General features: G+C 40.2%; 1 long non-coding RNA gene across 1 annotated transcript; it reads left to right on the top strand.

Annotated features, from left to right (window-relative positions):
- Positions 1-9,566: 9,566 nt before the first annotated feature.
- Positions 9,567-17,686, top strand: LOC140740628 (uncharacterized). Its single transcript, XR_012101888.1, has 2 exons — positions 9,567-9,704; positions 17,586-17,686. It is a non-coding gene; the product is annotated as an uncharacterized lncRNA (long non-coding RNA).
- The last annotated feature ends 4,075 nt before the right edge of the window (positions 17,687-21,761 follow it).

Here is a 21,761-nt window from a genome sequence, read left to right as displayed (position 1 = left end):
AAATAGCAATGGATATGTAGTTCCATGTGGAATTAGATTAATAACATGTTGCAAACTGAATGTCAATGTATTGAAAATTATACAATACAGTATTGAATAATCATAATTATACTGAAAAATTATATAACAATTCAAGCAAATTGTCAGTGTCTTCAACATTTAAAAAATATATCATAATTCAGGGTAGAAATTTTATTTCCACCAAATCTTTAACAATTTTGTCATTAATATTTTTAATGATGCTATAGAAATTCTTTAAGATGTTGTAGAATTCCAGTGGAATTGTATGAATAGGATTTGTTCTGGAAATGCAAACTATATTTTACATTTTCTATTGATTGTGCTTGAGATGAGTACAAGTGGTTTAGGTGAAAGGTTATTGACCTAAATATTAACTCCATGTTTCTTACTGCAAATGTTCTTGCCATACCCGAGGATTGCCATCAACTTCTGCTTTCAGATTCCAACACCTTTGGTACTTAGTTTTTGCTTCATGCCTGCATCTTTTTGCCAGTTTACAACTGGACATTAAAAAAAAAATTATATCCATGTAATTTTATTCTAATTCCAGAGACCACATGCATGAATGGAAAATAGAGTAAAATAAAATTTTTGAATACAGTAAAACTCCAGTAATTTGCATGCTAAGGATATAGGCAGTGCCAACCAGGCCGATTTTCCAAACTATTGGATGCTCTTTCACTTCATAATTCATTTTTATTAGATGGTACACACTAGGTGGAACAGCACAAGTCTAGTGTTTGAAACTGCAGTAAGTGGAAAGGGAGTGTAGAAATCATTACTGAGTGAGTCAGATGCTGAACCATCATAATTTCCTAATAGTCACATAGTGGTTTATCAGAGTTTTAATAGTAATGCATTTTGTCACAAGAACTATTGTATTATAATTATTACATCTTTGACATGTTAACATTTCAATGCAATGTTCTGAAACTAATTGTGATAGTGAACCACAAAAGCAAAATTAGAGCAAACAAAAAGTAATTTATATTGTATGGACAATAGTAAAAGAGGAAAATAATTTAGAGAGGTTTATCTAGCAAGTGGAATGAAGGTTCAGTTCAGATGGACTTCGAGTTCTGTGGCTTGATGTTTGAGCAGAGTAAGATTTGAAAACTAGTATGAGAATTTAAAAATTCCCAAAACATGTAAATGTTACATATCACATCATTTAAAAGCTGTTGTAAAGAGAGTGACAAACTGATTCATCAGAATTTTCAGGCAATGTCCCTACTTCTTGATGGCTTATTTAGTGAAAATTATTTTATTCACCTACCATGGACAATATTTGAAGTACAATATTTTGAACCAATATTTGCAATTAAAAGCTTTGTTCAGATGCTCATTGAAGTAACTCCATTTCTGTAACCAAGTTTTGCAAAACAAATAGTTACAAACTCCAGTAAAATGTTATTAATATTTCAAATTGTAAATATATAGTATTTTAATGAATATTTTTCTTGCCAGCCTTTGTAATGAAAATGAAATTCCAACTTACTGGAAATTAAAATTACTTCAGAACTTGACCTCTTTAAGAAATGTACAGTAGTTTAGGATAGTTGCTCTTGCTTCCTTATTGCATGAATTTAATGAAATGAGGGGAGGGAGGTTATGCTGTTGCTCTGTCATTTACGAAATCCAGGGTTAGAACAATCTGGCCAGAACAGAGCAAGGAGTTTTATAAGATTGAGGGAAATTCAAATGTTGGCTAGAAGCAAACCCACGGAAGTATCTAATACCAGATAAAGATTTTTTTTAAAATTCAACTACTGGCTATATTGGTTCTTGATCTCTCAGGAGACCACAGGGATAATGAGTGTGAAATAGAATTAGTCTGGTTTCAAATTTAGCTAACAGAATTTTGGATTACCATAATTTTATGTAAAACATTTAGGCTAGTGAGCAAATCAAGTCCAGAGGTAACAAAGACATCTTAGAGGAAGTTAGCAACAGAGAGCTAGGATTGTGTAGTTCAATGCTTGAAATTGTACTATGTACAAGGAAAGATAGTTATGATTGTTGGTGTTCAATCATCCCAAGCTCAGCACATCACTGCAGGAGTTCCTCAGGGCTGTCTCACATATGGGAGGATCAAACCATCCTGTTGACATTTAAAGACGTTACATTCATCGAGTACCATCACCATCAAAAACCTGGTTGTTACAATTATTCAGAAACTCAATTGGATCTGCCGCATCAATATGCCTATAAACAGGTCAATGTTTGGTGCCCCCTTCCAGGACAAAAAATCCCCATTAACCACTCCAAATATCCATTCTCTGCATCTGTGGTCCACAGTGGCTGTAATATGTGCTATCTACAAAATGCACTGCAGTTACCCAGGTTTCTCCACAGCACCTCCCAAACTGTATCCCCTATTTCCAAAAAGGGCTAGGACACAATGGGAATACCTTCACTTATAGGTTTCCCACCAGGGTGCACACTATAGTGACTTGGAAATATATCATGTGTCTAAAGCAGCATTTCAACATAGCAGCTTATAGCCACTTTCTCAAGAACAAGTACCAAAGAGCAATAGAGGCTGATATTGCCAGCAACCTTACGATCCCAAAAGTTCATTTTTCTCATTCAGGTATTTTTAGCAGGAGTGTAAAAGTGGCCAGTCTACTTAATTTAAGCAATGTACATATACTTAATTTAAATAATGTTTCCAAATGCACCATCAGTACCTGTACTACCAACCTATCACAGAAGGTTAATTTATCCCATTCTCTGTAAGCATGGTGCACCAAAGAAGTGAACCAACGGGAAACATGACAATACCTACACAAAGTGTTGAAAAGGCTCAGCAGGTCAGGCAGCATCCATGGAAGGTAATGGAAAGTTGACATTTTGGCTTAAGACCTTTCATCTGGACTGGTGTCGACCTGAAACATGCACTATTTTCTGTCATGGGTAACCTACTGAGTTCCTCCTGCTGTTTTTCTGTTAATCCAGGTTCCAGCTCTTGTGCTTCCATGTGGCAGCATCTAATCCAGATGTACACATAAATTTTTCCAGGCATTTCTTTTGAAAGTCTAGAGTAAATATTATCTTCATCCATTAACGTTGGATGAAAAGTTATTCACAGTAATGATGACAACCAAGCCACTGTCAGGAGTCTCCTAGAACTAAACACACTCCCTCAATGAGTGACCAGGGATATTGTGCAGTCAGAAGTTGACTGCTGTTGTATAATACTGGGTGTTGTATAATAAACTGGATATGATTAGGAAGGTTAAGGTAAAGGAACCTTTAGGAAACAGTGATCATAATATCATAGAATTCACCCTGCAATTTGCGAGGGAGAAGCTAATGTCAGAATTATCAGTATTATAGTGGAGTAAAGGTAATTAAAGAGGATGAAAGATGAGATGGCCAAAATTCATTGGGAAAGAACACTGGCAGGAATTATGGCGGAGTAGTACTGGCTGGAATTTATGGAAGTAATTAAGGAGCAGGATATATACATCTCAAAGACAAAGAAGTGTTCTAAAGGCAACATGGCATAACAGTGACTGATGAGGGATGTAAAAGTCAATATAAAAGCAAAAGAGTGCATATCATAAAGCAAAAATTAGTGGGAGGTTAGAGGATTTGGAATTTTTAAAAAGCCAACAGATGGCAAAAACAAATCATAAGGGGGCAAAAAATGAAATATAAAGGTAATCTAGCCAATAACATCAAAGAGGATACCAAAAATCGTTTTCAGATATATCAAGAGTATAAGAGAGTCAAGGGTTAATATTGGACCATGGGGAAATGACCCTGGAGAGATAGTAACAGGAGACAAGGAAATGGTGGATGTACTGAATAAGCATTTTGCATCATTCTTCACTGTGGAAAACACTAGTAGTATGCCAGAAGTTTGAGAGTGTCAGGGGGCAGAAGTGAGTCAGTTGTTAATAGGGAGATGGTAGCTTGAGAAACTGGAAGGTCTGAAGGTAGATAAGTCATCTGGACCTGATGAACTATACCCCAGGGTTCTATAAGAAGTAATGAAGAGATTCTGGAGGCATTAGTAATGATCTTTCAAGACCAGAATTAGGTTATTTGGCCCACCGAGCCTGCTCTGCCATGCAATCATGGCTGATAATTTTTCCCCTCCTCAGCCCACTACCCAGCCTTCTCCCCGTAACCTTTGATGTCATGGGCAATCAAGAACCTATCAATCTCCACATTAACTACAACCAATGATCTGGCCTCCAGAGCTGCCTGCAATAACAAATCCCACAAATTCACCACCCTCTGGCTAAAGGAATTTCTCTGCATCTCTGTTTTAAATGGACAGACCTCTATCCTGAGGCTGCGCTCTCTTGTCCTAGATTCCCCCACCATGGAAAACACCTTTTTCATATCTACTCTGTCTAGAGTAGACATTCAAAAGGTTTCAATGAGATCGCCCTTCATCCTTCTAAATTGCAGCAAGTACAGGCCCAGAGCCATTAAACCTCATACCTCATATGATAACCTTTTCACCCTTCCAGAATCATCCTTATGAACCTCATCTGAACCATCTCCAAAGCCAACGTATCTTAGATAAGGAGCACAAAGCAGTTCACAATACTCAAGGTGAGGCCACACAAGAACCTTAAAAAGCCTCAGCATCAAATTTCTGCTTTAATATTCTTGACCTCTTGAAGTGAATGCTAACATTGCATTTGCCTTCCTCACCACTGACTCAACCTGCAAGTTAACCTTTAGGGTATTCTGCACAAGGTCTCCCAAGTCCTTTTGCATCTCAGATTTTTGGATTTTCTCCATTGAGAAAATACTCTGCACATTTATTTCTTCTACCAAAGTGCATGACCATGAATTTTCCAACATTGCATTTAATTTGCCACTTTCTTGCCCATTCTTCCAATCTTTCTAAGTCCTTCTGCAGTCTTCCTGTTTCCTCAACACTACTGCCCCTCCACCAATCTTCGTATCATCTGCAAACTTGGTAAGAAAGCCATTTATTCCATCATCTAAATCATTGATATATAGCATAAAAAGAAGCGGTCCCAACACCGACCCCTGCAGATCACCTCTAGTCACTGGCAGCCAGCCAGAAAAGGATCCTTTTATTCCCACTTGCTGCCTACTACCAATCAGCCAATGCTCTAACCATGTCAGTATCTTTTCTGTAATACCCTGGGTTCTTAACTTGGTAAGCAGTCTTATGTGTGGCACCTTGTCAAAGGCCTTCTGAATGTCCAGATATACAACATCCATTGCATCCCCTTTATCTATCCTATTTGTAATCTCCTCAAAGAATCCCAACAGGTTCGTCAGACAAAGATTTTCCATTAAGAAATTCATGCTGACTTTGTCTTATCTTCTTCTATGTCACCAAGTACTCATAACCTCATTCTTAACAATTGACTCCAACATCTTCCCAACCACTGAGGTCAGGCTAATTGGTCTATAGTTTCCTTTCTGCTGCCTCCCTCCTTTCTTCAAGAGTGGTATGACATTTACAATTTTCTAGTCCTCCGGAACCTTGCCAGAGTCCAGTGATACTTGCAAGATCATTACTCATGCCTCCACAATCTCTACCGCTACCTCTTTCAGAACCTTAGGGTGCAATTCATCTGGTCCAGGTGACATGAACCTTTTGGTCTTTCAGCTTTTTGAGCACCTTCTCCTTTGTAATAGAAACTGTACTCACCTCTCTTCACTCACCCTTCAACATCTGGCACACTGCTAGTGTCTTCCATAGTGAAGACTGATGCAAAATACTCATTTAGTTCATCTGACATCTTCTTGTCCCCCATTATTATTTCTCTGGCCTCATTTTCTAGCGGTCCTATATCCACTCTCACCTTTCTTTTATTTTGTATATACTTGAAAATCCTTTTTCTATCCACCTTGATATTGCTTACTAGCTTGCTTTCATGTTTAATCTTTTCCCTCTTAATGATTCTTTTAATTACTTTTTGTAGGTTTTTAAAACCTTCCCAATCCTCTATCTTTTTGCTTTGTTGTATGCCCTCTCTTTTGCTTTTACATTAGTTTTGACTTCCCTTATTAGACTTGGTTGTACTGTTTTGCCATTTGTGTATTTTACTGTATTTGGAATACATCTATCCTGCACCTTCCTCATTTTTCCCAGAGACTCAAACCATTGCTGCTCTGCTGTAATCCCTGCTAGCAGCTCCTTGTAATTTACTTTGGCTAACTCCTCTCTCATACCATTGTAATTTCCTTTACTCCACTGAAATACTGCTACATCAGACTTTACTTTCTTTTCCCCATATCAAATTTCAAGTTGAACTCAATCATATTGTGATCACCCACTTGCATCACCTACCTACCTGCCTACAATGCTGTCATCTACCTGTTGAACTGCGCCTACTCCCATTTGGATAAGCAGGGCAGCACTGTGAGGATTATCTTTTTTGACTCCTCAAGTGCCTTCAATACGACACAGTCTTTATTACAGGGGCAAAAGGTCCATTCAATGCAGATTGGTACTTCCATTTTATCCTGGACAATGGACTACCTGACTGGCAGACCACAGTTTGAGCAGCTTCAGATCTGTGTGTCAGGCATGGCTATAAGCAGCATTGGGGGCCCCACAGGGGACTGTATTGCCTCCCGTCCTGTTTACCCTGTATACCTCGGACTTTAGATACAACACTGAGTCATGTCATCTACAGAAACTCTCTGAATACTCAGTAATAGTTGGGTGTATAAAGGGAAGATGGGAGGATGAATGCAGAGCCCTGGTGGAGGATTTTGTTAAATGGAGCAAGCTGAATTCAAAATCAGTAAGACATAGAAAATGGCATTGGACTTTAGGAAGACGAAGTCTGCATGGCTCCCTGTTACTATTGATGGCGAGGATATGGATGAGGTGAGGACCTAGGGAATGCACCTGGATGACAGACCTGAGTGGAGCACCAACACAGAGGTTCTGTTCAAGAAGGGCCAGAGTTGCCTCTACTTCCTGAGGAGACGGAGGTCCTTTGGAGTATGCAGGCCTCTCCTTTACATGTTCTACCAGTCTGTTGTCACCAGTACATTTCTATACGCAGTGTGCTGGGGCAATGGCGTCAGCACGGGTAATGCCAACAGGCTCAATGAACTGATTAGAAAGGCTAGCTCTGTTACAGGAGTCAAACTGGACACACTGGAGGCTGTGCTAGAACAAGGGACCCCATAGAAAATTCTGGACAATATTTCTTACCCTCTGCATGCCACCTTCGCTGAACAGAGAAGCACTTTTAGTTATAGGTAAAGACAATTGTTCTGCTCCAAAAGGTGCTATACAAGGTTATTCTTACCCTCGGCCATTAGGCTCTATAATGAGTCAACCTATAGCCAAGAAAGTGATGAGTCCCTTTGAGACTGTTTGAGGTGATTTTTTAAAAATATTCTTTCTTACTTCTTTTCTAATATTTGTACATCTTGGTACTTATAATGCTACTGTGACATGTGATTTCCTTTGGGATCAATAAAATTTCCTTCCTTCCTTCCCTTTACTCCCCCTTCATTTCCCCTTCCTCTCCCCCTCCTCTCCTCCTTCTCCCCTTCCTCCCCTCATCCCTTCCTTCCTTGCTCGTCCTTCTTCCTTTCTGTTCCTTTTTCTTCCTTCCTTCCTTCTTGTTCCTTTTTCTCCCTTCCTTCTTTCTTGGTCCCTTTTCTTCCTTCCTTCCTATTCCTTTTTCTTCCTTTCTTCCTGTTCTTTTACCTTAAGCTCCCTGATCACCTCCAGTTCATTATATAACACCCAATCCAGTATAGATGATCCCAAATAGACTCAATGACAAGCTGCTCTAAAATGCCATCTCAGAGCCACTCAACAAATTTACTCTCTTGAGATCCATCACCAACCTGATTTTCCCAATCTACCTCCATGATAAAAACATCTCCTATGACTATCATAACATTGCCCTTTTGATAACCCTTTCTATTTCCAATTATATTCTGTAGTCCACATCCAAGCTACTGTTTGAAGGCTGCTATATAACTGCCATCAGGGTCATTTTGCCCTTGCAGTTTCTTAACTCAACCCACAAGGATTCAACATCTTCCAATCCTATGTCACATCTTTCTACAGATTTTATGCCATTCTTTACCAGCAGAGCCACCCCACCCCCTCTGCCTACTGTCTACCTTCCTAACCTTCTGATACAATGGGTAACCTTGGACATTCAGCTCCCAACTACAACCATCTTTCACCCATGATTCAGTGATAGCCACAACATCATACCCGACAATCTGTAAAAGTGCAACAAGATCATCCACCTTATTTCTTATACTCTGTGCATTGAGATATAACACTTTGAGTACTGTATTTGCTTCTCTTTTTGATTCTGCATCCCTAATGCATTGACACTCTCCCTGCTGGCTGCAATTCTGTGCTATCATCTACCTGCCTTCCTGACAGTCTGACTGCATGCTATCTTTGCTTTTTTTACCACCTGCCCTATCCTGAGTCCCTTCACTCTGCTTCCCATCCCCCTGCCAAATTAGTTTAAACCCTCCCCAACATCTCTAACAAACCCGCCCACAAGATTATTGGTCCATCTCAGGTTCAGGTGCAACCCGTCCCTTTTGGTATGGCTCATACCTCCCCAAGAAGAGATCCCAATAATAAAAGAACCTGAAGCCCCTACCCCCAGCAACAGCTTCTCAGCTGCATATTTATCTGCCAAATTATCCTGTTTCTACCCTCAGTGGCATGTGAGACAGGTAGCAATCCAGAAATTATTACCCTGGCGGTTCTGTTTCTCAGCTTTCTGCCTAGCTTTCTCTCTTCAGGATCTCTTTGTTCTTATTTCTTACGTCATTGTTACTGATATGTACCAGGACAACACAAACCAATTCCTGCTTGTTATTTCTTCAAAGAATTCCAACAGATTTGTCAGTCTAGATTTTCCTTTGAGGAAACCATGCTGACTATGGCCTATTTTATCATGTGTTTCTAAGTACCCCAAGACCTCATCCTAAAAAATCAACACCAACATCTTCCCAACCACTGAGTTTAGACAAACTGACCTATAGTTTTCCTTTATTTGCTTCTCTCCCTTCTTGAAGAGTGGGTCTTGAAGAGTGGAGTGGCATTTGCAATGCTCCAGTCTTCCGGAACCATTTAGGAATCCAGTGACTCTTGAAAGATCATTAACAATGCCTCCACAATCACTTCAGCCACCTCATTCAGACCTCTGGGGTGTACACCATCATTATTTTCTTTATTTGTAGATTTGTTCCGATGGTTTCGGCCTCCGGACTCCGGGGGCACTATTGTATTTTTGTTTGACACGAGTGTGCCTGTCAAAGCTCCGGTTGAAAGGTTAGTTAGAGGGGTAGTAAAGGCTTTTGAATTTCGTGGAGCGAAAAGCAGTACGGCTTTAAGCGCCAGCTGATGTCGAAGAGGAAAGCCGAAGATATTCTATCGTGTTGCCCCGCCAGCAAACGCTTCATTTCCCTGTTTGTGAACCCGCTGCTCAGCCGCGGGCGGACGAAGAGGAAGCTGCACGAGGCCGAGCTGGGTCCGCAGCCCGACTACAAGCGAGTGGAAGGCGGGAGCCGCGGCCCGAATCCCTGGGAGCGGGGCACGGGCACGGGCGGCCCGCGGGGCCCGCGGGAGCGGCGGGACAGCCGCCTCACCGGCTCTGCGCTCACAGCTGCACGGCCGCCAGTGAGTCCCGTTTGCAGGCGTTCCACTTAATGCAGATTGTGTTCGGAAGAGAGTGGGTTTGCTTGAAATTGCTCTTTTGATATTTTTTTTTTGCAGAGTGAAATTGGTCTATACAACTCGACATGCTTTCCAGTGCACACTGAGGTTTGTGTATACGTAGGGAATTAAGAATGTAGTTTTCAGTGCTATTTATTGCGGGACAAACCGGTTGTAGTCATATTTGCCTGACATTAAAAGCTGTCAATGCCTCTTTTTTAATAGGGCAATCCATTTGAAAGGAAAAGTGCTTTAATTTTTGCATCCAAGCAGCCATTTAATCAACAAAGGTTGGGGGAGGGGGGGAATGGTTGGAGGGATGAATGTTGGCCAAGTCTTCGCAAGTTGTGAGCCTTTTCACATCCCTCTGTGGTCAAGCCAGGCACTTTCCAAGTGGTAGCTGCGTGCTGGCACTGATTGGAGTACTTCGAGCCACTGATCTGGATAGCCATAAGCTGTCGTAAGACCATAAGGCTATAAGATATAGGAGCAGAATTGGGCCATTTGGCCCATCGAGTCTACTCCGCCATTTCATCATGGCTGATCCAATTTTCCCATCAGCCCAAATCTCCTGCCTTTCCCCTGTATCTTCGTGCCCTGACCAATCAAAAATCCATTAACTTCTGCCTTAAATGTACATAAAGACTTGGCCTCCACAGCTGCCTGTGACAAAGAATTCCACAGATTTATCACACTCTGGTTAAATAAATTCCTCCGCATCTCCGTTCTAAGAGGACACCCCTCTATTCTGAGGCTGTTTCCTGTGGCTTTAGACTCTCCCATCTTAGGAAGCATCCTTTCTACATCCACTCTATCAAGGCCTTTCACCATTTGATAGGTTTCAATGAGGTCAAACTTCATTGTTCTGAATTCTAGTGAATACAGGTCCAGAGCCATCAAATGCTCTTCATATGACAAACCATTCAATCCTGGAATCATTTTCGTGAACCTCATTTGAACCCTCTCCAGTTTCAGCACATCTCTTCTAAGATAAGGAGCCCAAACCTGCTCACAATGCTTCAAGTGAGTCCTCACCGGCGCTTTATAAAGTTCCAGCATTACATCCTTGCTTTTATATTCTAGTCGACTTGAAATGAATGCTAACATTGCATTTACCTTCCTCACCACAGACTCAACCTGCAAATTAACCTTAAGCAAATCCTGCACAAAGACTCCCAAATCCCTTTGCATCTCAGTTTTTTTTTGTATCTTTTCTCCATTTGGAAAATAGTTAACCCTTTCATTTCTTCTACCAAAGTGCATGACTATACACTTCCCAACACTGTATTAATTTGCCATCTTTGCCCGTTCTCCTAATCTGTCACTGTAACCTTTCTACTTCCTCAAAACTACCTGCTCCTCCACCTATCTTCATATTGTCTGCAAACTTTGCAACAAACCTATCAATTCCATCATCTAAGTCATTGACATACAACATAAAAAGAATCGGTCCCAACACAGACCCCTGTGGAACTCTACTAGTCACCAGCAGCCAGTCTGAAAAGGCTCCCTTTATTTCCACTCTTTGCCTCCTGCCAATCAGCCACTGCTTTATCCATGTTAGAATTTTTCCTGTAATACTGTGGGCTCAGAGCTTGTTAAGTAGCCTCATGTGTGGCACCTTGTCAAAGGCCTTCTGAAAATCCAAGTACACAGTATCAACTGATTCTCCTTTGTCTACAAATAATTCCAACAGATTTGTCAGGCAGGATTTTCCCTTGAGGAAACTATGCTGACTGTGGTCTTTTTTATCCAAGTACCAAGTACCCCGAGACCTCATCCTTAATAATCGCCTCCAACATCTTCCCAACCACTGAGGTCAGACTAACTGGCCTATAGTTTCCTTTCTTCTGCCTCTCCCTTCTTGAAGAGTGGATTGACATTTGCAATTTTCCAGTCTTCCGGAACTATTCCAGAATTTAGTGATTCTTGAAAGAACATTACTAATGCCTCTGGAATCTCTTCAGCCACCTCTTTCAGAACCTGGGTGTACACCATCTGGTCCAGGTGACTTATTTACTTTCAGACCTTTCAGTTTCCTGAGAACCTTCTCGCTAGTAATGGTAACTTCATTTGCTTCAGGCCCCCTGAAACCTGGAACTTGAACCATACTACTGTTGTCTTCCACAGTGAAGACTGTTGCAAAATGCTAAGTCTGTTCATCCGCTATTTCTTTGTCCCCCATTACTACCTCTACAGTGTTGTTTTCCAGCAGTCTAATATCCACTTTCACCATGTTTACCTTAATGACTTTTAGACACCCTCTGTTGGGTTTTTTTTAAAGCTTCCCAATCCTCTAACTTCCCTCTGATTTTTGTTCTATTATATGCCCTCTCTTTGGCTTCTATGTTGGCTTTGATGTCCCTTGTTAGCCATGATTGTGTCATCTTCCTTTAGAATACTTCTTCCTCTTTGGGATGTATATATCCTGTACCTTCCAGATTGCTTCCAGAAATTCCAGCCATTGCTGTTCTGCCATCATTCCTACTAGTGTTCTTTTCCAGTCAGTTCTGGCCAACTCCTCTCTCATGGCACCGTAATTCCCTTTACTCTACTCTATACAGATACATCTGACTTTAGCATCACCTTCTCAAATTTCAGGGTGAATTCGATCATATAATTACCTGCCCCCAAGGGTTCTTTTCTCTAATCAATTCTGGTTCATTATATGACATCCAGTCTAGAATAGCTGATGCCCTAGTGGGCTCAACCACAAGCTGCTCTGAAAAATGATCTCGTAGACATTCTAGAAATTCCCACTCCTGAAATCCAGCACCAACCTGATTTACCCACCAATCTACCCACATATTGAAGTCCTTCATGACTATTGTAACATTTCCCTCTTAGCTTGCATTTTCTATCTCCTGTTGTAATTTGTAGGCCACATCCTTACTACTGTTTGGGGGTTTGTGTGCAACTCCCACCAGGGTCCATAATGATTCAACAGCTTCCAATCCTATGTAACCTCTTTCTAATGAAACCAGCACAGCACCGCCCTTCTGCCTTCCTGCCTATCCTTTCGATACAGTGTGCTTATCCTGCCATCTACAATCTTTCAGCCATGAGTAAGTGATGCCTTCAACATCATATCTGCCAATCTGCACTTTGCTGCTAGTTCAAGTACCTTATTCAGTATACTGTGCGCATTCAGATACACTACCTTCAGTCCATTATTCACCTGTTTCAATTTTGTCCACTCTTATGTTGCAACTCATCCTGTTGATGGTAATTTTGCCCTATCAACAGCCTCTCCTCACTACACATTGTCTCTGCAAACCAGCTACCTCATCTTCAGCACTATTATCCACCTTCCTTAGAATTCTTTTTTCATTTAAATATAGGCAGATCTGGACACTAGTCTCACCATGCTCAATCTTTTGTTTCCTAACTTTGTCTGAAATCTTACCAACATTTACCTCCACAAACTCTCCACCTACTGTTCTGGTTCTCTGGTTTCCATCCCCCCACAACTCTAAAGTTTAAATCCCATCTTGCAGCATTAACAAACCTTCCCGCTAGGATATTAGTCTCGCTTCAGTTTAGGTGCAAACCGTCCCTTCTGTACAGGTCCCATCTTCCCTGGAAGAGAACCCAGTAATCCAAAAATGTTATGCTCTCCCTCCTACACCAACTTATTAACCACATATTAAAGCATGAAGCACAGATAGCAATCCTGATATAACATTGCTAGAGGTCCAGCCCTTTAACTTAGCACCTAACAGCTTGAACTCCCTATGCAGAGCCTTGTCACTTGTCCTACCCATGTCATTGGTACCTATGTGGACCATGACTTCTGGCTGTTCACCCTCCCACTTAAGAATGCTGAGGATTCGATCCGAGATATTCCAGACCCCAGCACCCGGGAGTCTTATTCTCGTCCACAGACCCTCCTGTCCTTTCCCCTAATTAATGAATCCCCATCACCACAGCGTGCCTCTTCTCCCCTCTTCCCTTCTGACTGACAGAGGCAGACAGTGCCAGAGACCTGACCACTGTGACTTTTCTACAATAGGTCATCCCCACAGCCCCCCCCCCGGTGATAGTATTCAAAGTGATAAACCTGTTGTTGAGGGAAATGGCCACGGGTACTCTGCACTGGCTCCTTAAACCATTTCCCCTTCCTGACTGTCATGCAGTTTCCTGTGTCCTACGCCTTGGGTGTAACTACCTCTGTGTATGTCCTATCTGTCGCCCCTTCAGCCTCCCGAATGATCTGGAGTGCTTGAGCTTTTCTTTCCTTTGCTTCCTCTGAGTGAAACCTCTCTTGGCTGAAGCCTCAGAAGAGCTAAAGCCTTAAGATCACCACTCTTTCTCCACTGACAACAGCCATTGTGCTTGCCCTGGCTTCCTTTAATTTTCTCTTGCGGATCAATCCCAGACGCCAATTGGCCACTGGTCAAAGCTCTATTATAGTGCCACGACGAGCTCCTGCTTTTTATCCTCGGTCAGTGGACCTAATTGAAGTCCCGTCTTCTCCCAACTTCCGATGTCCGGATTGGCCGCTGGTCAAACCTCTATTAAGCATGACCTTCAGGGAATTACACAGTACTGTCTTGGATTCATTCAGCCTGGGATTGATGTTTATATTACATGGTTTTCCACGCAGATAGTCATCCTTTTGCACCGCTCATTACGTCTTATCAATATTAGTGTCATGTACTTCCTGAAATCCCACTCACATAATATTCACTCTCTATTAATCCATTATTCTTTAAGTTCTAGTATTTGCTTTCTGATGCAATGATGGCATCATCTCTCCATCTTTATCTCCAAGGACTGGTTGGTATCCTTACATCTATATTATAATAGGTTTGCAACTATCAAAAATTCTAATGCAACTATTGCATTTCTGTTGATAATAAACCAATTTTTGAAAGATATCCGATTAAAAATGGCAACTGCTGATGTCAGAAGATGTTCTATGGTTTTGCATTTAGTGCTGCCATCTACTATGATGCTTCTGAAACCATTGACTGTTATGGTGATGCAGTCCTATCCACAGCCAGCGTGGCTTATTTCTGTCAACAGCTTGTTTCCCACATGCCATAATGTACTTCTATTGGCTTTAATAACCCTTCTACTGGCATAATTTAAAACGTATCTTAAATGACTCTTCCGGCCCTATCACCTCGCCTTGGGGATGCAACCATCTTTCATCCTGTGCACATGTCTGCCAAGGATGGCTCTTTTTTTCTTTATTAATGCTTGAAATTATGCCATCATTGCATCACAGAGAGCTTTTATGTTGGAAATATATTTCCTTTCATGAGATGCCACGGATAGTCAAAAGGATAGATTGCTTGCCACCTCACAATGTGAGAACTTGGATTCAAATTTCCTGCTGTGGTTCCTACAACACAACAATGCCTGTATTCAGAAGTGTTTCATTAACTCTAATTTCCTAAGCCAGATCCCCAGGGTTAAGGGTCACTTGCTACCAGGATAATTGTATTGAGGCCAGTGAGGCCAAAATGGGACCCGGAGAGTCTGTAATGAGAAAGAGATACTTAACATGGTGTGCTGATAAGAGTGAGTTGATTGGGAGATGGTGCATTGCTGCTGCCATTTACTCTGTGCTTCTCTTCCCTCTCAACAAATGGACACCCCAGCTGCCTGTCAATGATCCTTCAACCTAAACAAAATCCCTAAACGAGGTGCAACCTGGCGGACTATTAGAGCGCCTTTAAACCCACAGAACCTCTGTCTCAAATTGTGCTTTTGTTTCTGAGGCATCTCAGACCCCACTGTCACAGCTGGTAAGCTCTTAATTAATTTTGGCTGTGAAGCAGCTCGGGAATCCTGAGATCACTTCTATATGAAAAATGCATTAAAGTCAATGTAGAGCAAAGTTTTTATAAGAACATGAATTGGATTGTTACTGGGAAAGTAAAGCAGGGCAGACTTCCCCTGGGACTGGAACGCTGAAAGCTGAGTAATTCAGCAGGGTACCAGTGCATGTGACAGCACTTCTTTTGCCACAGAGTCAACAACATCTTTTAGCCAGCTGGTGGCGTAGTGGCATCAGCTCCAGACTTCGGAGCGAAGGCTCCCGAGTTCGAATCCAGCTGGCTCCCTTGCACACTTTCCATCAGTGTTGGGTTGAGCGTCGAGCTAGCAACTCGGCCTCATAAAAATAAGAAAGACATCAAGGAAACGTTGTAGGGGAATGGGGAAGAGGCAAAACTTGACACCCGTGTTGAAACTTAGTGTAGAAAGGAGATTGATTAGTATTGCAATAATGGTTAAGGAGCGAAGGAAGAAGCTAAAAGTAGGTTCCAAGAGTTTGTCATATTTGGATCAGTATGAGGGCCATATTCTCCTGCCAATGTCAAGTTTATTATCAAATGGAAAAGTACATGCATACAGATGCAAAAAAAAACTTACTTGAAGTAGCAGCACAAACAGATAAGCAGCATTCACAAGAAAATCCCAACTAATACACAATTTTTACAAGAAAGAACACAATAAGGACATTAGAAGTCCATTATAGTGCAAAGTGATCATAATGTTGCTACACTGATTTAGTGATTACGGCTATGCAGATTGGTTCAGGAACTGAATGCTTCAAGCAAAGTAGCTGTTCCTGATTCTGGTGATGTGGGACTTCAGGCCTCTGCACATCCTATCTGATGGTAGGTAAGATATTTATCAGAGGTATTTAAACAGAGCGCTGCGTAGGCAGGGCACTTAGCGTTGTCAAAGGTCCCTTCTATCCGTCCAACAATCTCTGAACCTCCTACCGTCAGGCAGGAGATGCCATAGCATTAGGACGAGAACTATCACTCAGACCATGAGGCCATAAAACTCCCTGCCACTACCCAGGTTTCATCACATATGAAGCATCAGTAGTGTTATACTGTTTACTTTTTAACATGTCACGAATGCACCTTATTATTTGTTGTAATATTACATTTGTGTTATGTGTGAGGTATTGTGCACCATGGTCAGGAGGAAGGTTGTTTCATTTGCTAGTGTACATGTGTATGGTTGAATGACTTGAAGATGGCAAGGCCCAGATGGTGGGGATTATTGATGATGGATGTTGCCTTGAATGAGTGCCACATGTAGGTACTAAAGATGGTAGGGAGAGATGTGCCTGAGATATATTGTGCTGAATCTGGCTGCAGAAATTCTAAGATATGTCAAGTTAGGGTACAGGAGGAAGAACTTCAAATTCTTAGCAATTCCACAGATGCTCAAGTCCCATATAAAATGGCGTAGTATTTGCATATAACCTATGTGCATCCTCCCATATACTTTAAATCATCTCTAGATTACTTATATCTAATACAATATAAATGTTATGTAAATAGTTGTCATACTGTATTGTTTAGGGAATAATGACAAAAAATAGTCTGTACATGTTCAACACAGACGCAACCATCGTAACTCTTTTGGGAACGCTGATGCTGATTCTCCAGTGATCTTTAAGTTCTTTAGGCTGTAGCATTTTACATAGCTAGCCAGCCATCCCTTAATAGCCTTAAACTCATTCCTCTCGCTCACAACACAAGTAGTGAAAGAACGAGACGCGACACGAACAATGCTCAAACAACGAGTAAATACTTCTAGTCATCTCTAGATTACAGTACTTTATGCTCCCTCTTAGCCTTTGAGGAATTGCTTTGACCGCTTAATTGCTTTTTAGGAGCCATTTTTTCAAAGAAACAAAGGGTGCACACTACACAAGTAGCGACCGAACGAGACGTGAGGCAAACGATGCTCACATAATGAGTGCTGGAGAGAGAACTTCCATTGTTGTTTTGGTCCTGATCTGTGGTTGGTTGAATCCGTGGACATGGAGGTCCGACTGTATTTGGATGATCTGTATTTTGTATTCTCAAGCTGGGTTTCAGCATTCTTTTAAACACAGTTTGTATTATGTTTTTCCTCCTAGAATGTCCCAGGGGATGAAGTGTCTTCTCAGTACAATTCATTTCAGTTTTGGAGAGTTCCTTTACCTAAAATTGAGTTGGCTGAGATTGAGGATATTGGGGATATGAAGATCATTGAAGAAATGAACTGTGATATTCCAGAAGAGGAAACAGAAATAGAGATGGAACTACAAAACTGAGATTGTGATAATGTTTAAGAATAAAATTGTTTTCATGTTTTGAAATAAATAATGCTAGTTTTTACTAGTGGAATGAGGAGATTGCAGTAGCCATCTTTGCTTTTTTGTGGAAGTGTTCATTCTTATGACTGACAAATTTTTGTATGTAGCATGTCTTGTGCTTTGCAGTATTTGGGAAGGGATTTGGGTTTTTTAAAGGAACTGTACTGTGCAAAGATGCATGTAATCCTACTTTCAAGTTGTAAATAAATGGGTCTTCAAAATCTGATACAGAGATTGAAATGATTGGAGTTAAAGACATGATCGGATTCATTTCTGTAGTAAAGAGCAGTCTTATGAACAACTTGAGAATGTCACTAGGATTTGTTGTATGGCTAGTTCCTCATGTTCATTTTAATTTTCATTTGAAAAGCTGATGTTAAACAGCTGAGTTGGTTGAGGATCATTTCAACATTACTACAAAACAGCAGCAATTCAATTTTAAAACCCCTTTTCCATATTCAAAACATTAATCTCTCCAGATACTTTTTCTCCCCATTTGACACACTCATTCTCCAGTATCTCATTTAAATGGTCCTTTTCATATTTGAGAGGTTTTTGTTTTGAGTTTCTGATGAGGTATCAAAGCCAAGAGATGCTGAAACTGATGTACTGCCTTGAACCAAAGAGGGGAGATAAACAAATAATGGCTAAAATATTAGAGTTACCTCTGAATATTGCAGCTGATTTGACTTATTTGGGATTTGTTGGGCTGTTCTGAATGTTATTTGTTAACACTAAGTTATGAAGTGTTCATTGTGTGAAGTGTGACATCCAGCTTTTACAATTCAAAGTTATATAAAGGTCTAAGATAAAAAGAGAAGAACCAAAGAAAGTATAGGCTTAAATTTTTAAGAAAGGTTTGTACTTTAAGTGTTTATAACTAATTTGTTGCATAAATCCATTAATTTTTTATGAGGTGAAAATAATAGAATTGGTTACCCTTGAATGTGATAAAAGTATTAAAAATAGAGGTCATAAATGTCCAGGATATCAACTGCTGTGAATTCACTGATTTGCACGATGATCTTATGGAGAACTATGAGCTTGAATGATTTCCATTTATGTTCATTTGTCTTTATTGATTTTCTTTTGCTATTTACAAAGAAAGTTTTGGGAGAATACTTTTCTCCAAGATACTTTAACACATTTCTGAATTCCTCTGATAGCAGTATGTTTGAATTTGATTTTCTTCACCTTCAGTATTACTGTTAAGCTAATGTGATGCCCTTTGCTAAAATAATTACTAAAATTAATTGAATGTAACTGTTAAAGTAACTCCATCAGAAATAATAGGTGCTACAGCTTCAGGACTTGAACAATGGAATCTCAGTGAAATCATTTGATAGGTTGGGGAAGCAATTTAGACTTCAGATGGGAGCTCCAGAACATTCCACATAGGCTGGAATTGTGCTACTTGATGTATGAATGAATTCTTCCTCATGCCATCAGAACCAGAAGAAGAAATGCTTTATCTCAACTAGTATGAAAATTAGCATTTTTTAAAACATTGATTTTTCATGAATTTGAACAAAACTATTTTCCACCGGATTATTACTTCATTGACATCTCAAGTGAAGTGTATTTTGATCATTCTTGACTGATGTATAGCTGGTTATTTAGCCAAAATGTTTTAAGAATATCAGTGCATAGTTGAAATTAAGGTCTGTTCTAAGTTGTGTATGTGAGAAGGTATTTAGTTTGTTTTCAACTTTTGACAATACAGTATATGTAAGTGAGAGTTACAAATTTGGATAAATTGAATTTCTGCTCTTAAAAATATTCCTCACATTCAAGTTCTTATTCGGCAGATGCTTTCTCTTCTCTCTATATGCATCCCTCTTCCACCCCACATCTCTGTCTTTTGAATGAAGGAAGATGGAATCCAGAATCAAAAATAGCTATCCCATTGGTAAGAAAGGAATATAATGATTCTGGATCCCATTGGAATGATCACTTCCTTTGCAGAACCTTGCAGTCTGAAAGTTACATTTTATTCCTGGCAATAAGGGAAAGGAGTAAGATTGTTTATTTTTCAATTACGACAAAACAGTTGTGCAGCTTCTTAGATTCCTTGATCTCACTGACATAAGCACTAGGAAGACAGAATCAAAACTACATCTTTACTAGATGTACCTCATTTAAAATAAATTTTGATTAATTTGCACTAGGTATAATACATGTTATATACACCTAATACTGTTACAGACTATGCAAATATAATGACTGTTACCAGTGTTACATCAGTGATGGGAAGTTTACTGCTTCATCTTCCTGTTCAATAATTTAATGATTTAAATTGCCTTTTAAAAATCTGAACACAATCAAATCCAGAGTAATACTCACAAAATGCTGGAAGAACTCATATCTATGGAAATCAATAAACAGTTGGGTGTCTTGGGCCAAGACCTTTCACCTCTGCCCGAAGTGTCCAAATGGTTATTCATTTCTGTAGATGTTGCCTGACCTGCTGAGTTCAGTATTTTGTGTGTGTTGCTCTGGATTTCCAGCATCTGCAGAATCTCGTGTTTAAATTAAATCTATTTTTCTTGCAGAGCTGTTAACTTTGCAGTGCTACTCCAGTGCATTTTTGTTTAGTTTTTTTTTTACTTAGACAATTTCTTTTAAATACAGTGATAAGTCATGCATTTCAACTTCTGATAAGATATTTTTCTTCTATTTTTGGTATTGTTAATATACAGTATTTATTTTTATATCCCTTTGGGTTCTGCGTTTTGACATGAATAAAATTTTGAATAATGTTTTTAATTATTTGGTCCCAAGTCTAATTTGTTTCAAATGTTTTATTAGTTTTATTTAAATCACTTAAGGGCAAGAATATGGAAGAGTTAAATGCATTGCCACTGTAAAATGTAGAGTGCATTTTGTAATGGAAAACACAGTAGTAACAGGGTAGTGTTTACACAAGAAATGTGCATTCAGTGAAGGATGCTTCTGATGTAGCTTCCCAGTATGCAAGCTGGCTACTGCATACTACGTGAAAATTGGTACTCAGGAGGAGGAAACAGGTCCATGAGCAGCCCACATCAGGGAATCTGAAGTGGAGAGGGTCAGCAACTTTAAATTCCTCAGTGTTACCATCTCAGAGGACCTGTCCTGGGCCAGCACATAAGCGCAATTACGAAGAGAGCACGACAGGGCCTCTACTTAGGAGTTGGCAAAGTTTCGGCATGAAATCTAAAACTTGTGACCAACTTCTATAACTGTGGTGGAGAGTACATGGGCTAGCTACATCACAGCCTGGAATGGAAACACCAATGCTGTTGAATGTAAAATCCTAGAAGTAGTGGATATGACTGGTAAAGCTCTCCCCACCACTGAGCTAGCACATCCACACAGAGCATTGTTGCAGGAAGGCAGTATCCATCATCAGAGACCCATGCCACCCAGGCCATGTTCTCTTGCTGCTGCTATCAGGAAGAAGGTACAGGAACCTCAGGACTCACGCCACCAGGTTCAAGAACAGTTATCAACCGCCAGCCATCAGGCTCTTGAACCAAAGGGAATAACTTCACTTGTCCCTTCATTGAACTGTTCCCACAACCTATAGATTCACTTTCAAGGACTGTTCATCTCATGTGTTTGTTACTTATTGTTTATTTCTTACTATTATTTCTTTTGTATTTGCATAGTTTGTTGTCTTTTACAAAATGGTTACACAGTGCAGTCTTTCATTGATTGTATCATGGTTATTGGATTTATTGTGTATGCCTGCAAGAAAATGGATCGCAGGATTGGATATGGTGACATATATGTACTTTGATAATAAACTTACTTTGATCATTTACTTTGAACTTTGTCAGAATCCCCTGGTCACTTAAATGGTGTGGCCATTCCAATCTCTTAAATGTGTTTTTAATTTTGCTGGTTATTTAATGACATAGTCTTTGTGGAATTTATAATTTCTTCTGATGAAATAAATGCAAAAGAGGAGGCCTT

This window comes from Hemitrygon akajei, chromosome 2 (assembly GCF_048418815.1).
Source record: "Hemitrygon akajei chromosome 2, sHemAka1.3, whole genome shotgun sequence".
Lineage (NCBI taxonomy): Eukaryota > Metazoa > Chordata > Chondrichthyes > Myliobatiformes > Dasyatidae > Hemitrygon > Hemitrygon akajei.
This window is presented reverse-complemented; position numbering and strand designations above follow the sequence as displayed.